The 14,967-nt window shown below is 53.8% G+C and overlaps 1 pseudogene; it reads left to right on the plus strand.

The window, feature by feature from the left end:
• The first annotated feature begins 6,127 nt into the window (after positions 1 to 6,127).
• LOC126547979 (uncharacterized) lies at positions 6,128 to 11,221 on the plus strand (annotated as a pseudogene).
• The last annotated feature ends 3,746 nt before the right edge of the window (positions 11,222 to 14,967 follow it).

Raw genomic sequence — 14,967 nt, forward strand, 5'->3', positions numbered from 1 at the left:
AGTGAGTGGACCTTTACTCGAATAATCGAACCCTGAACATTGTGTGACCGTGCGCTCCAGTATAACCCTAACGCCGGCGCACGCGTGGCACGAGCGGGAGACCAGCGGCTCGCGCCTGCAGGCCCGCGGTGCACGCGCACGGCGCTCTCGCAGTAGGAGTGAATCGCGCAGAACCAGCATCTGAGGCGAAGCGCGCCCGCTTTTCTGGAAACACAGATGGCGAACGCTTTACAAGAGCCGACAACGGCGCGAATGGAGGTGACCGGGGCTAACTCCGATACCATACCACAGTGGACATACGACGTGAATAGCGGCAAAACGACGGGTAAAGCCCACATCGAGTGGCTACAAGTTGGTCGTAAAGGCAGATCAGCAAAAGAAGACAATAAATCCACTGAAGAAAGAGCCATGGAAGTCCTGAAACCAGACCCCAGACCTCAAGCACAACCACTGCCGCAGCGTCAACGCATTCTGAAGATGCGCCCCTTCCCTACTGACGACTTCAAGATCGTCTTCCGCCCTCAAGCAGGCTTCCGCCATCGAAGCACACACTCATCGCAGTGACACATGCCATCGGAAGATCCAGTGGTTTGGTCCAGCAAGACTCACGATAATGTCAGAGTACAAGTGCAGAAACTAGAGAATGTGATCATCGCGAGCACGGCAAGTACGGAACGAGCTTCCAAACTGCAGCATATCAGCACCATACAACTCGGCGGAACCGTCTATCAAGTAAATCCCCACATTCTGCACCCAGACGATGTGTGCCGCGGAGTGATATACGGCCTCGAGCCGGGTACAAGTCCCGCGAGATTGTTGCCGGCCTTCGAGTGGACTCAAGATACACGGTTCTCGGCGCGTGAATGCTAGGATCTTCAACAGCCGCGGTTATCACCTTCGACGGACAGCACGTCCCTTATTACGTAACGTACCAGAGCGGTGACTGCAGATGCAAGCCCTACCGAAAATCCGTCCAATACTGCAGAACCTGCGGCGCCATCGGACACAGACAGGCTATATGTCCTCAGCCGAGAGCCAACTTCTGCTACACATGCTGGCGCGATGGGGTCACGGAAGAACACGATTGTCACCCGAAGTGCAAAATTTGCGGCGGAGGCCACGAAACGGCAGGCAAGGAATGTAAGAAGAAACTCCGTAACAACCCGCCTCCCTACCAAGTAAGAAGACAGCAACCTGACAACGCTCGCGCCCGAGAGAATCACTGGAGCTCGAGCACAGAAGACTTCCCCGCGCTGGTTACCACATCAGACAGCTCACGGGGGCCCTCGCCTCGACAAAGACCTGGCCGGAGACGCTCTCGCTCTATCCTAAGATCGCGCTCTACATCCCGCTTTCGGTCACGGTCTCGCTCCGTTAGGCGAATCACTTACGTCGCCGCGGCGAACGGAAGCAGCGCCTCGAATTCCTCACGCAACCCGAGCAGTTCGGGTGAGACAGCGACGATAGGACTCTCGAACATAAAGTACAGGATCTAGAGAGGACGATACAACAACAACCGGTAACCGAGTGCAACATGTCAGAACTCGATGAAAGAGTAGCGAAGAGAGTAGAAGAAAGCATACTAAAACAGGTAGAAACCAGAATAATGAAGCGGGTAGACGAACGGCTGCAAGCACATAAAGCGAAGATTCTCGACCTTGTTGAACGACGCCTTCAAGTCTTCGAGGAAACCCTCACTACAAAACTTCTCGCATCAGTAGACAGGACCATACAGACAGTGATAACTAAAATCATGGAAAAGGTAGAGCCACTAACCCGTACGGTCACCACACTCGACGCCAAACTGGATGGCTTCATGGCACAACAACACAACTTCATGACCTATGCTTACAAGAATTTCGTTACTCATGAACATCTGGCGGAGCAGTTAGGAACCAAACGAAAAGGACGAAGGACAGTACGAGGGGAATCCGCGGAGGATTCTAGCTCGACAACGCCAAACCACCTACTCCAGGTGGAGGATAATCACCAACATGGCGGCTCCCAAACGTAGACATACCGAGCCGCTTCCCACCCTCCGCATTTGGCACTGGAATTGCAGACCCTATAGACCCCGCTCGGCCAACCTGCAAGAATGTCTCAAAGCAAACAATCCTGACATAATCGCGCTACAGGAAACCAACACCAAGAAAATAAAGCTCCCCGGCTACAACACTATGGCACACACTGCCCGCACCGCAATTCTTGTCAAGAAGACACTAACCGCACAGCCTCACGAAATTGAAGACACTGAAATCGATCACACCATAGTGGACGTGTTGCCGACTCGCAAGAATCAACAGAGCCTATACCTGGCCAATCTCTACAGCCCGCCGCGGGAGCAGCTACTCCTCTACGACCACTTCGTCCGGGACCTTCGCAAGAACGTAAACGGCAACCGGCTTGTTGTAGTAGGGGACTTTAACGCCCCACACGCGGCCTGGGGCTACCCCAATACCACCAAGAAAGGGGCACGGGTTCACGACACCGCACAGCAGCACGGTCTTACGTTATGGAACGACCTGCTCCAACCCACCCGAGTGGGCAACAGCGTGTCCCGGGACACCAATCCTGATCTCACGTTCACTCGAGAGGTGCGAAAGGCCACGTGGGCCCGACTCCCGGACACGCTAGGGAGCGATCACCACATAATTCAAATCGAGCTTGAACAATCTCACCGCGCGCACAAGACAGGAAAGGCGCGACTGACTGACTGGAATGCGTATAGGAATGAGCTTGACAACGATTCGGACATCGAAGACGTTGAATCTTGACTAAACGGTATCGTAGGTGCGGCTGACGGCCACACCAGGACGATTCAACTAGACGAAAACAATCCGGCGGTCAATAACCACCTACTGCACTTATGGGAGGCTCGGCGATCGCTACTCAAACGATGGCGACGCCAAAAGCTCAACCGCAAGCTCCAGCGCCGAATTGCCCTATTAAGCATGCAGGCACAGGAGTACGCTGAACAGCTAGCGAGTCAGAACTGGCGATCCTTCTGCGGCCAACTTCAAGGGACCCTCAGCACAAAGAAGACTTGGCATATACTTCGATCCCTGGTCGACGACACCCACACCAAAACCCAATAAAGACATACAACTCACCGGCTAATCCACAACTATGGCGGCACAGAAGATCAACTACTCCAAGAACTTCAGACGAAGCTACATGGTTCAGCTAACCCGCAAACCACTGCCACCAACCTTTCCACCACCAGGGAGTACCACTGAGCGCCGAACGAAGAGCTAGATAGGCCTTTCACACAGGCAGAGTTGCAGGCGGCCCTCTCTAGGCTAACACGCAATACGAGCCCGGGCAAAGACAGAGTCACCAACAAGCACCTTCGACAGCTACCCCCTCGGGCGTTGACGGCTCTCCTTCGGTACTATAACGACTGCTGAATTAAGGGCGAGCTACCAACAGCCTGGAAACACTCGGAGGTAACCATGGTACCCAAGCCAAACAAACCCATCTCCATCGCAAATCTCCGCCCCAGGTCCTTACGTCCTGCGCCGGGAAACTGTTTGAACACATGGTCAACGAGCGGCTCACCACACATCTCGAGGAAAACGATCGCTACCCGCACACCATGTTCGGCTTCCGCCAGATGCTCTCCACGCAGGACGTCCTCTTCCAGCTAAAGGAAGATATTCTTGACCATTTGAGCAAACACAGCAAGTTTTCCATTCTAGCGCTAGACGTAAAGGGCACCTTTGATAACGTGAGCCATGAAGCCATTCTCCGTAATCTAGAAGATATCGGCTGCGGTGCCAAAACATACGCCTACATGCGCGCTTTCCTCACCAACCGTACGGCCACGGTGGGGATTGCCAACCTCCGGAGCAAGTCATTTCACCTACCTTACAGGGGTACGCCACAAGGTTCGGTCATCTCGCCACTCCTCTTCAACGTGGCCCTCCTCAAGCTTCCCCGCCTCCTAGACACCGTCCCAGGGATATTCCATGGAGCAGCTTTTACTTGCAGCCTCCTCCATCAAGTAGATGGAAATAAAGCTATTCTATTCTATTCTATATGCAGATGATATCACACTGTGGACGAGAGGCGCGAGCACGGGCGAACAGGAGACCCGTCTTCAGGAGGCGGTCAACATCATCGAACGGTACCTCAACACCTGCGGCCTCCACTGTGCCCAAGATAAATCCGAGCTGTTAGTACTCGGGGCACGCACCCGTGGCCGGCCCCCAAGCCACGACGCACCGGACCCACAAGTCCTTCTTCAGGGAGTCCCGATACCGAAGGTCGACTCACTTCGAGTCCTCGGAGTCCATGTATACACAAGGACGGGTCCGGCTCCGCCACACTCCCCAGGCTACACAACACCGTGGCACAGCTTACTCATCTGATACGACGGGTGGCCAATCGCCGCAATGGCCTCAAAGAGCACGAAACTTTGCAAATGGTACAAGCCCTCCTTTACAGCTGCATTGCATACGGAACTCCTTACCTCAACCTCAAGACAGCCTAGAAACAAAAGCTCAACCTTCTAATACGAAAGGCCACGAAGCTCGCTCTAGGACTACCGACAACCGCCTCCACTGACCGATTGCTTCGCATGGGAGTTCACAACTCCTGGGAAGAACTCGCGGAAGCGCACCTCATCAACCAGATCGAGAGACTCAAGCTCACAACCACAGGCCGAGCAGTCCTCCGACGCACAGGATACGTAACCAACATAGGGCACGATGGCGAACGTAAGGAAAAGATCACATCGAAGCTGCGAGAATGTTTACAAGTTCTTCAGATTCCTCGGAACATGCATCCAGAACACCATCGAGGCAGACGGCTCGCCAGGGTAAGCGCCATCAGACACAAGCACCGTAACGACCCGCAGGCGCGCTACGTGGACGCAGCTAAGTATCCGGGCCGAAACGCCTTCGCCATCAGCGCCACAGACTACAGGGGGACGACACTGGCGTTGGCGACAATTCTCGCCAAACGCGCGGACACAGCTGAGGAGGCCGCTATAGCACTCGCCACCCATACAAGCGAGGATGCCATAGTGGTCTTCACCGACTCTCAAACAGCGGCACGCAACTAAATGAAAGGCAGGATCTCCACCAAAGCGATCAACTTACTGAAACGTGGCGATACTCCTCCCCCCTACACCTGCATCATGTGGGTTCCGGGACACGAGGGACTCGAGGGGAATGAAGCGGCACATACCGCGGCCCGCGCAAGCATCAACCGGGCTTCCCCGCACGGCATTCTAGACAGGTCCCACCCACAGAAATCAGCGGAGGAAACGGAAACACTACCGTTAACTCATCAAGCACTACTACAACACTATCGGCTTGGACGCAGGGTGTACCCTCCACCACATGGACGCTGTTGGCGCGTCGGCGGCGGCGAACGCGCTTAACCTCGGCTCCGCCAATGATCGTCTCTAATTGCGGTCATTCAACCCGGATCTCACAAATTTTGGTACCATCGTCTCTGTGAAGATCAGCGGCACAAGTGGACACCACTTTCATCAAGGTGGGCCCATTTTTGACGAATTTCTTAGTGCTCGAAGATTTCGCCGACCACCGCACCGCTAGGACTAACGGCGGTGCGGCGTCTTTCTGGTGCGGCGTCCGCCAGCCCCGGCCGGAGATTGCCCGGCAATGGCGGCTCCGAAGACTGTGACTGGCTACGATCCTCTATGCAAGTCGTACGCATGGATACTGCTCAACTCGAGGACCTTCCACCATCCGAAGAAGAATATTTGGACGACATGGTCCGCATATGGCGACGCAAGCAGAAGCCTCACGTTCCCAAAGTCGCCGGTGCCGCCAAGCAGCAATAGACGCCGGCTCGCTCCGCGCATGCTGCGCACGAGGACGCGGCTAGCGCGACCTTGAAAGGCGGAGTCCGCAAGTCCCAATGGCGGCCACAGCAAACGCCGCGCTTTGGGCGCGACGAACTCATCGTGGTGCTCAAGCCATGCACAACATTGGATCTGAAGGCGACCTTCGTTCCAGGCCAAGCCGGAGTTGCGGTGCGCAACCTCATACGTGACTATGGAGAGATGGACCTCTCTGTATGGCTTGTGTGGGATCAAAATGTGTTAGTGTGTGGACTGAACTGAGTGCCCGCCGCCAAGAGGCTCCTCGGGGACGTCATGCTCGTGGTCGGGGACCGCCAGCTCCCATTCCGTGGACACGCCAAAGCCTCGGGTGACGTCTGCAAGGGGGTCATCAACATTGACCCCAACGATACATCGGTCTCCCTCAAGCAAAAGCTGAAGTGGAGGCACGGCGAGATTCTCTCCGTGAGGAAACTGGGCGACTCTGACGTCGCAGTGGTCACCTTCGAAGGGAAGAGGGTGCCCCGTAATATCTACTGCAGCGACCAGGGCATCCCTGTGAGACTGCAAGAAGGCGATCCCTGCCTGTGACTGCTGTGGCACGGTGGGGCACCGGGCTGACGTCTGCCCGAGTCCACAGTCGGGACGCTGCGGCCGCTGTTGCTCTCAAGTGGCTACCACTTCCGAGGGCCCTGCTGAACATGAGTGCACCCCTCGTTGCCTCATCTGCGGGGGCAACCACCTCACCGGTGCGGCCGGCTGTATCGGCAAGTACCGGAAGCCTATCAAACCGAGGACTCCACCGACCAACGCCAGGCGGAAGTCAGCTCCGAAGCAGGCTCCGCCCACCAAGGTCAACAACAGGAAATCTACCACTACGCCGGGCAAGTCCGGACAAGTCAAGACGAACGCGAAGTCCGGGACCAGGACGAAGGCGCCGACCTTCAACGTCGGGAATTTCCCGTCCCTGGAAAACGCCAAAACCAAAGTGAGCGGTTGGGTTTGAGCTGTCTCCGGGCCTCCCTCCCCCTCCCCAACCGAAGCCGCCCTGCAGCGGCAAAATGGTGAACTCAGGCGCCACACCGAAATTCTAGCTAGCAAAATACAAGACCTAGAGGCGAAAGTGGCCAGGCTCACGGAGCCTCGGGCACAGGACGGGCCTTCGGAGCCTTCGTGGCAGGACAAGATTACAGGGCCTCGGTCACGTCAGGACTATCTAGCGTCTCGCAGTGCTCGGGCAGCACAACAGTCGAGCGTATGCCCATTATGGAGCACCGTTTGGAAAATTTAGAACGCACAATTGCAGACATGCCAGGTAACATTTTAGCAGACATCAGGGCTTCCTTCCGGGAACTCTGGGAACAGCAGCTCCCGCACATTGTGCAGAGCATAACTCCAGCCGTGATTGACTCTGTCCTGTCCCCAGTACAGGAACGGGCTAGCGTCCAATTTAGGAACAGCCGCTCTCGCTCTCGTTCCTCGCGACCGGATTCGCGTAGGCGAAAGGTGGTCACTCGTCAGACCATAGGCTCCCAGGAACACAGTCCGGCTGCCACCTCCCCGTAGATCGTGGTGCCTCTGTCTGAGGTGACATCGCCTTCGGGGAGTGGGCATGCCCTTCACAATTAAAAACAACCTTCACTATGGCTATCCGACCCCAGCGGAAAGCCCATAATAAAGCCGTAGAAGAGAAATTCAAGATCATACAGTGGAACTGCAGGGGTTTTCGGAGCTGGAAGGAACGGTCGCACCTCCAGCTCTACCTGCAGCCCCTCGGTTCCGTGCCGGCGGTCCTGGCTCTACAGGAACCCGGCGCGGAAGCTAAATTCACTGGGTATAGCTCGTTTCAGGGATGTCCTACAACGTGCATCCTGGTGAACAAGGCGTACACCGCAGTCCCGGCCGATCTCGACTTGCAGATTGAACAGGAATACACCATGGTCAAGGTCTTGCCACTTAAGCGCCATTACCCGTCAATACATATTCTTAATATTTACTGCCCCCCGCACAAGCAGCGCGTAACTTTCAACGAAATCTTCTACCGCGCGCTCAAATTGGCTGACAAGGAACCTCTCGTTATTGTTGGGGACTTCAACGCTCCCAGCCTTCATTGGGGATACCGCTTTGAGAAGGCCAGAGGACGCAAACTGGCGGTGTTAATATCCACACTTTGTCTCACGCTTCTCACGGATCCGGCACGGCCCACACGAGTGGGCAATTCGGTAACGCGTGACACATGCCCTGACCTATCTCTCGCTAAGAACGCTAAAGATGCCGCCTGGGAGAACCTGGGGGACTGTCTTGGTAGCGATCACTGCCTTCTCCGGATCACTCTTCTGGCGAAGGCTGCTCGCAAAAAGCGGGGCAAGGCCAAATTGACCGATTGGCATAAGTTCAGAATGCAGGAGGTACCTCCCTTGCTCTTTTCCAGCGGTTATGCTGAGTGGGCAAAGCAATTACACACAATACAGCAACAACACGTTACGACAGTTCAGACTTCCGAAGACATCCCCGCAGTGGACAATCACCTAATGCACCTGTGGGAGGCGCGCCGAAGCCTTACCAAACGGTGGAAGAAGCAAAAGCTGAATCGGAAGCTTAAGGCTCGCATTACCGAACTCACGGAGCAAGCCGCAGCGTATGCTGCCCAGCTCACGGACTCAAATTGGATGGAAAAATGCAATTCGGCAGCGCGTCAGATGAGCTCGACAGGGACGTGGCGTCTCTTTCGCAGCCTCATTGACCCCACTCAGACGAGAGGGGAAACGCAACGACAACTTCTGCGGGCTTTGCACGGGTACCAAGGCGCGACAGCTCAACTCGCGGACACGCTATGCGACAGGTATCTCTGTCGCATAGAGGACCCGATTGGGCCCTAGTACGAGTACGCGGGCAAGCCTAATCCAGATCTTGATGCCCCTTTTACATTCCACGAGCTTAGGGCGGCTTTAGCTAAGATGCGCAGAGGTACGGCTCCGGGCCATGATCGCATAACAGTGAAACTATTGGCGAATCTTCCGGACTCGGCCTGCATTCACTTGCTAGAGTACATTAATAAGATCTGGGACGGGCGTCCACTCCCTCCCCATTGGAAGACCTCCTTGGTCACTTTCATCCCTAAGCCAGGCAAGACCGTAAATACCGACAACTTAAGGCCCATCTCACTGACTTCGTGTGCGGGCAAACTTATGGAGAAGATGGTTCAGGATCGCCTCTCTCCGTACATGGAGGCTAAGGGCCTCTTTGCAGACACTATGTTTGGTTTCCGCCCGCATATGTCTGCACAGGACATCCTCCTCCAACTACATCGCGACATAATACGACCCACGGCCATGCGCCACAACGACAAGGCGATCCTTGCCCTCGATCTTAAGGGGGCCTTTGACAACGTTCGTCACGGCAGCATCCTGGCAAACCTGAGCACCACGGATTGCGGGCACAAGGCATTCGCCTACATCAGAGATTTCCTCTCGAAGCGTCAGGCCCTCCTTAGGATCGAGGATGAGGAATATGGCCCATACACCATGGGCACACGGGGCACTCCCCAAGGAGCGGTCTTGTCGCCACTCCTTTTCAACATTGCCATGATGCAGCTTCCACGACAATTGGCCCGGGTGGAAGGCATCCAACATGCACTTTACGCGGATGACATAACAATTTCGACTACTGAAGGGAGCGTTGGGAAAATGGAGAACCGCCTCCAGCGGGCCGCCTCCATCATCGATAGCTATGCTATCCACTGTGGTCTCCAATGCGCTCCTGCGAAATCGGAAATTCTTCACATTAAAACCAATCCCAAAGACAACACGAGTTTGCGTCTCTTTCTGATGGGAGGTCCTATTAGAGAGGTCGAGGAGATCCGGATCCTGGGTCTGTTCATCCATCACAGACTCAGCCCGGAATCCACTATCGACAAACTCAAACGCATAGGCGAACAGGTCGGACGTAGGATCCACCGCGTTTCCAACAAACGCGGCGGGTTGCGGGGCAGGGACGCGCTTCGGCTCGCCCATGCCTTCGTAACCAGCAGGATCCTATACTCCGTACCCTACCTTCGAACTACAAAGAAACACGATGAACGCATCGACGCCATCGTAAGGAAGGTTACAAAGCGAGCTTTGGACCTCCCGGTAGCTACCTGCAACACTAAGTTGTTGGCTCTAGGTGTGCTTAACTCCTACCAGGAGTTGAAGGAGGCCCACCTTGTGAACCAATAAACGCGACTCTCGCAGACGGTGTCCGGGCGCCACTTGCTAGACCGCTTGCACATACAACACGAGTGCATTCCAGAGGAGACATGCAGACTTCCGGAGCTCTGGCGTCACAAGCTCTGGGTCCCTCCACTCCCGCGCAACATGGACACGCAGACACATGAAGGCAGACGAAAGGCGCGCGCTCGGGCTCTCGAACACCAATATGGATTAAAGCAGGGTGTATACTACGTTGATGTGGCAGGGCCGTCGCCCACTGGATTCTACACGGCTGCCGTAGTTCACCAGGACCAACGAGTTAACGGACTTTCCTACCGCGCAGGCCGAGGAGGTTGCTATATGTCACTTGCCGCCTTTAGCCTACCGCATTTTACAGCGAGCCGTGAGGGAATCGCACCCCTCACCCAAACGCATTATTTGGACTCCGGGCCACCAGGGCCTTAGAGGTAACGAGGCTGCGGACGCGGCCGCCCGAGCGCTTACCCACCGGAAACCTCAACCAGACTCTTCCGGCTCAGAGATTAGACAACCGCTTCTGTGGTTCAGGGAAATTCTGGCAGACTATTGCGAACGTCATCGGCTTTTCCCGGTCCCTGCCGATGACGTTCGCAATAGTCTGCACTCGCAATGGAGATGATTGAGGGATCAACGTCACTGGTCCACTATTTAATATTTCTGTCGCTGCTGCCATACTGGGCGCCACCCGCAGTGCCAAAGTACTGTAGGCTTAGCACCCAAAACGATTTTGTTTAAGAAGTTTTTCTTGAGTTAATAATATGACTCTGAGTCCTCGATTCTCGAATTGAAGTGCTTCCTATATAAGTACTAATTAAAAGATTATTCAGGATATGGTTATAACTTCATCGGCCTTACTCGGTCCCTACCGGCCCGAGTAAGGCCGATGAACGAACACTGCGGCGCCTGCAGACAAACACCCTGTTGTGTCCTGCAATAGCAAAACATTTTGACCCAAAAGTTGATGGGCGATGCCCTCACTGTGGGAAACTCTCCGATAACTTTCACATGGTGTGGGCATGTCAGATGAATCCGTCCCTTCCCCCCAACCCTTCCCCCACTAGAGAGGCATGGGAGGCAGCCCTACTCAATTGCTCGGCGCTGGAGTCCCAAAGGGCTCTAGTCCAACGGGCGCGGGTAGCAGCTTCGTCCAGTGGGGTCCCAGACTAAGGACTCCACCTATGTAAAGGGCTGCAAACTCTCAATCCATTGAATAAACGTTTTTCATCATCATCATTCACCACATCCCAAACTAACAAGAAACGAAGGCACCGACTACAGGCGACTCCAGAGCAATACCTTTACCCACGGAATCTTGCTGCATCATTTCCACCCGACGCTATACAGCTACACCTGTCCACACTGCAACGTGCCTGACACCCTGGCGCACCTCCTCCTGCAATGCAAGAACACCCGAGCAAGCATCACAGCGACACAACTAATAGCAGCATACGCAGATCCAAACCTCCTCGCTGAAACGTGGGAGGCTGCGATCTCCAAGCCGGACCTGGTCGACCAGCGCGAACTAGTCGCCCGGGCCCGGAGGGCGATCCAAGCCAGAGGGTTCTTGTAATAAGGGACCCTCCCACCTCGACTGACAAATCACGACTTCAAATAAAGGTTTCATTCTCTCTCTCCTAGTCCTAGCTAACCGTTTCTTTATCATTTTGTTGTTGTGTGACTTCATGTCACAATTACAGTGCCTGTGTCAGCTACTCGGAAGTTTATAAAAAAAGATGAATTTTGTAATAATATTTCCCGATATTCTATGACGTTATGTGTCTTTGTGATTACTAGGAACTCGGTAGCGTGAAAAATATGGCAGATAAGTTATAACCATATCCTGAATAATCCTTTAATTAGTACTTATATAGGAAGCACTTCAATTCGAGAATCGAGGACTCAGAGTCATATCATTAACTCAAGAAAAACTTCTTAAACAAAATCGTTTTGGGTGCTACAGCCTACAGTACTTTGGCACTGCGGGTGGCGCCCAGTATGGCAGCAGCGACAGAAATATTAAATAGTGGACCAGTGACGTTGATCCCTCAATCATCTCCATTGCGAGTGTAGACCAACAGTAGTGCAAGCTTTCGCTGGCACGGGCTTCATCAAGGCCTTTTTTTAATGGTGACGCCAAGAATCGACGCGAAGCGTGCTCTATTCTGTTCCCAATCTTGTGGTGGTACCGCAGCTCGGATAATCACGTTTGTCCGTATTGCAGCAAATAAAAACAAGGCTTTATTGATCAGAATACAGAAAACTCGCAATTGTCATAGCATTGGCGCCCGCGCCGCAGGGAGGCAGGTGGCATTTTCTAATAGGGTGGGGAGATCAGCGTCACTGACACACAATTTAATTTTCGTTTTTCGTTCAGGGCTGCCCACAACCAAAATACTGCGCGCCATAGTACCTACGACGATTTTTGTGAAGTTGTTGTATAGGGCAAGATATGAATCTCGGGCTTCAATTTTGTAAATGCAATATTGCTGCTAAAATTAGTAATTAAAACTTTATAAAGATATTTTTTGTTACCTGTGACGTGAGCCATATTTTCCACGATGCCGCATTTGTATTGGCTGCCAAACCTTAGAGTCTGACAGAAGATGTGCACATGCGCTTATCACAAGTTATCAGTGCAGCACCCTGTGTTATTTGGCGCAAAAAAAAAAAAAAACAGTGTCTGCTGCATTCGCGATCTCTGGGAAAGAAAGCGAAGCAGAGGGGGACCCGGGGGACGTGCGCGGTATCGAAATTGGCTGTAGTGGTGCTGCAACCCGGAAATTGTCGACATCCTCGCCTTCCTCGACTACAACCGGGGGGGGGGGGGGGTAGTCACACCGACGCGAGTGGTGTTGGCATCGGCGCTGTGCTTGTACAGCGCATGGGCGGAAGTGAGCACGTGATCTGGTACGCTAGCCGCTCCTTGAGTCGCCCAGTGCGCAATTATACAGTGACCGAGCAAGAGTGCTTGGCGGTCATCTTCGCGGTGCAACGGTTTCGTTCTTACCTCTACGGGCGCCCCTTCACGGTGGTCTCGGATCATCATTCACTGTGCTGGCTCGTGAATTTGGGGACCCTTCTGGTTGACTTGCGCGTTGGGCTTTACGTCTACAAGAGTGCGATTTTGTTGTTTCATATATAAGAGCGGTCGACGACACGCTGATGCTGATTGCCTCTCTCGGATGCCTCTTCCAACGACTGAATGCGACGCTGACAACTTCGATCAATACATCGCCTTTGTATCTCCGGAAGTTCCTGATATGGGTACCTTCATACCGAACAGCAGAAGGACGACAGTTTGCAACCACTCTTCGCGACCACACACGAGCCCTCAGGAAATAGCCGCTTTCACCTACGTGACGGCGTCCTGTATAAGAAAAGCTACTCGACCACTGGCGCGCGCCACCTTTTAGTTGTCCCCAAGAGCCTCCGTAGTCAAGTGCTATGCGCCATACACGACGGTCCAACCTCTGGCCATCTTGGCTCTCCAAGAACGCTCTACCGTGCTCAAGAGCGCTTTTACTGGCCCAAGATGTGCCACGATATCGAGCGGTGCGTCGCCAGCTGCACCGAAAGCCAGCGTTACAAGCTACCTCCAAACAAACCGCATGGTCGACTTCAGCCAGTTCCGCCTTCCAGCGCCCCTTTCGAACAAGTTGGTATAGATCTTCAGGGCCCCTTCCCGCGATCCTCCAACGGCAATCGTTGTATTATTGTGTGTGTAGACCACCTGACCCGTTATTGTGAGACGGCAGCGCTACCATCGGCAACATCAGCAGAAGTCTCCCTTTTCCTTTTATATTCCATCATTATCCGACACGGGCCTCCTCGCATTATAATCAGTCACCGTGGGAGGCAATTTACCGCAGACGTTGTCAAAGAGACCCTTCGTCTGTGTTCAGCTAGCTTCCGGCATTTGACGCCATGCCATTCACAAACTAAGGTCTGGTTGAACTTACAAACAGAGCACTTGCCATCATGCTATCAATGTATGTCGATTCCGCACATAAGAACTGGGACAGTGTCTTGTCTTTTGTCACTTATCCATTCAACACCGCAAGACACGAGACACCGGTTAACTCACCACTATTTCTTCTTTATGCTCGTCCACCTCGCTACACGCTCGACAGCATGTTTCTTTACTTCGTTCATGACAATGACTCTATCACCAAGATCCTCTGTCGAACAGAAGCAACGCGACGCCTTGCTCGGCTACGCGCCCTTCGCAGGACCGATCAAAGATCCGCTACGACGGCCGTCAGCTACATGTGTATTTCAATCCTGGTGACCTTGTGTGGCTTTGGACATCATTACGGAAGCGCGGCTCTGCCAGAAGTTCTTGGCCCACTATGTGGGACCTTACGTTATACTTGAAGGCCTCAGTGAGGTCAACTATGAAATTGCACGCCTCACAAAGAGTGGACGACACTCGGCCAAACCGAAGTCACGCACGTTGCCCGCCTGAAGCCTTACAATCCACGAGCGACTGACTGACTTGCCCGGCGGGCTTCGTCTGCCAACGGGGAAATGTCACGAGCTCTCGTAACAAAGGGCAGAAGGAGCGTGAATGACGAAGAAGGACAGAGGGCGTATATATTTCTTGCACTTGAAACTTCGTGTCACCTCGAAGAATTGGGCCCTGAAGTGCCGGCGTTGAGTGTATGCAAGACCTCGTAGTAGGAGACAGTTCAATTTCACAGCCTGAGTCCTCTCGGTGATGTAATCTTCGTGTAATTGTCGCATACTTGGCTATCACTAATACTGCTTCACCTCTCCGGCGAAACTGCAGCCCCTCTCTCTCTCTCTGGTTATGAGTCCGAGTATAAGCTCTGCTGCGCATGACTGCTGTGGATACTGATTTTGAGTGAGTCCGGCTTGGCCGAACTCACTCGAAAAGAGCAGTGGCGTGACTCGAAAAAAACCTAG

Source organism: Dermacentor andersoni, chromosome 1, assembly GCF_023375885.2.
Source record: "Dermacentor andersoni chromosome 1, qqDerAnde1_hic_scaffold, whole genome shotgun sequence".
NCBI lineage: Eukaryota > Metazoa > Arthropoda > Arachnida > Ixodida > Ixodidae > Dermacentor > Dermacentor andersoni.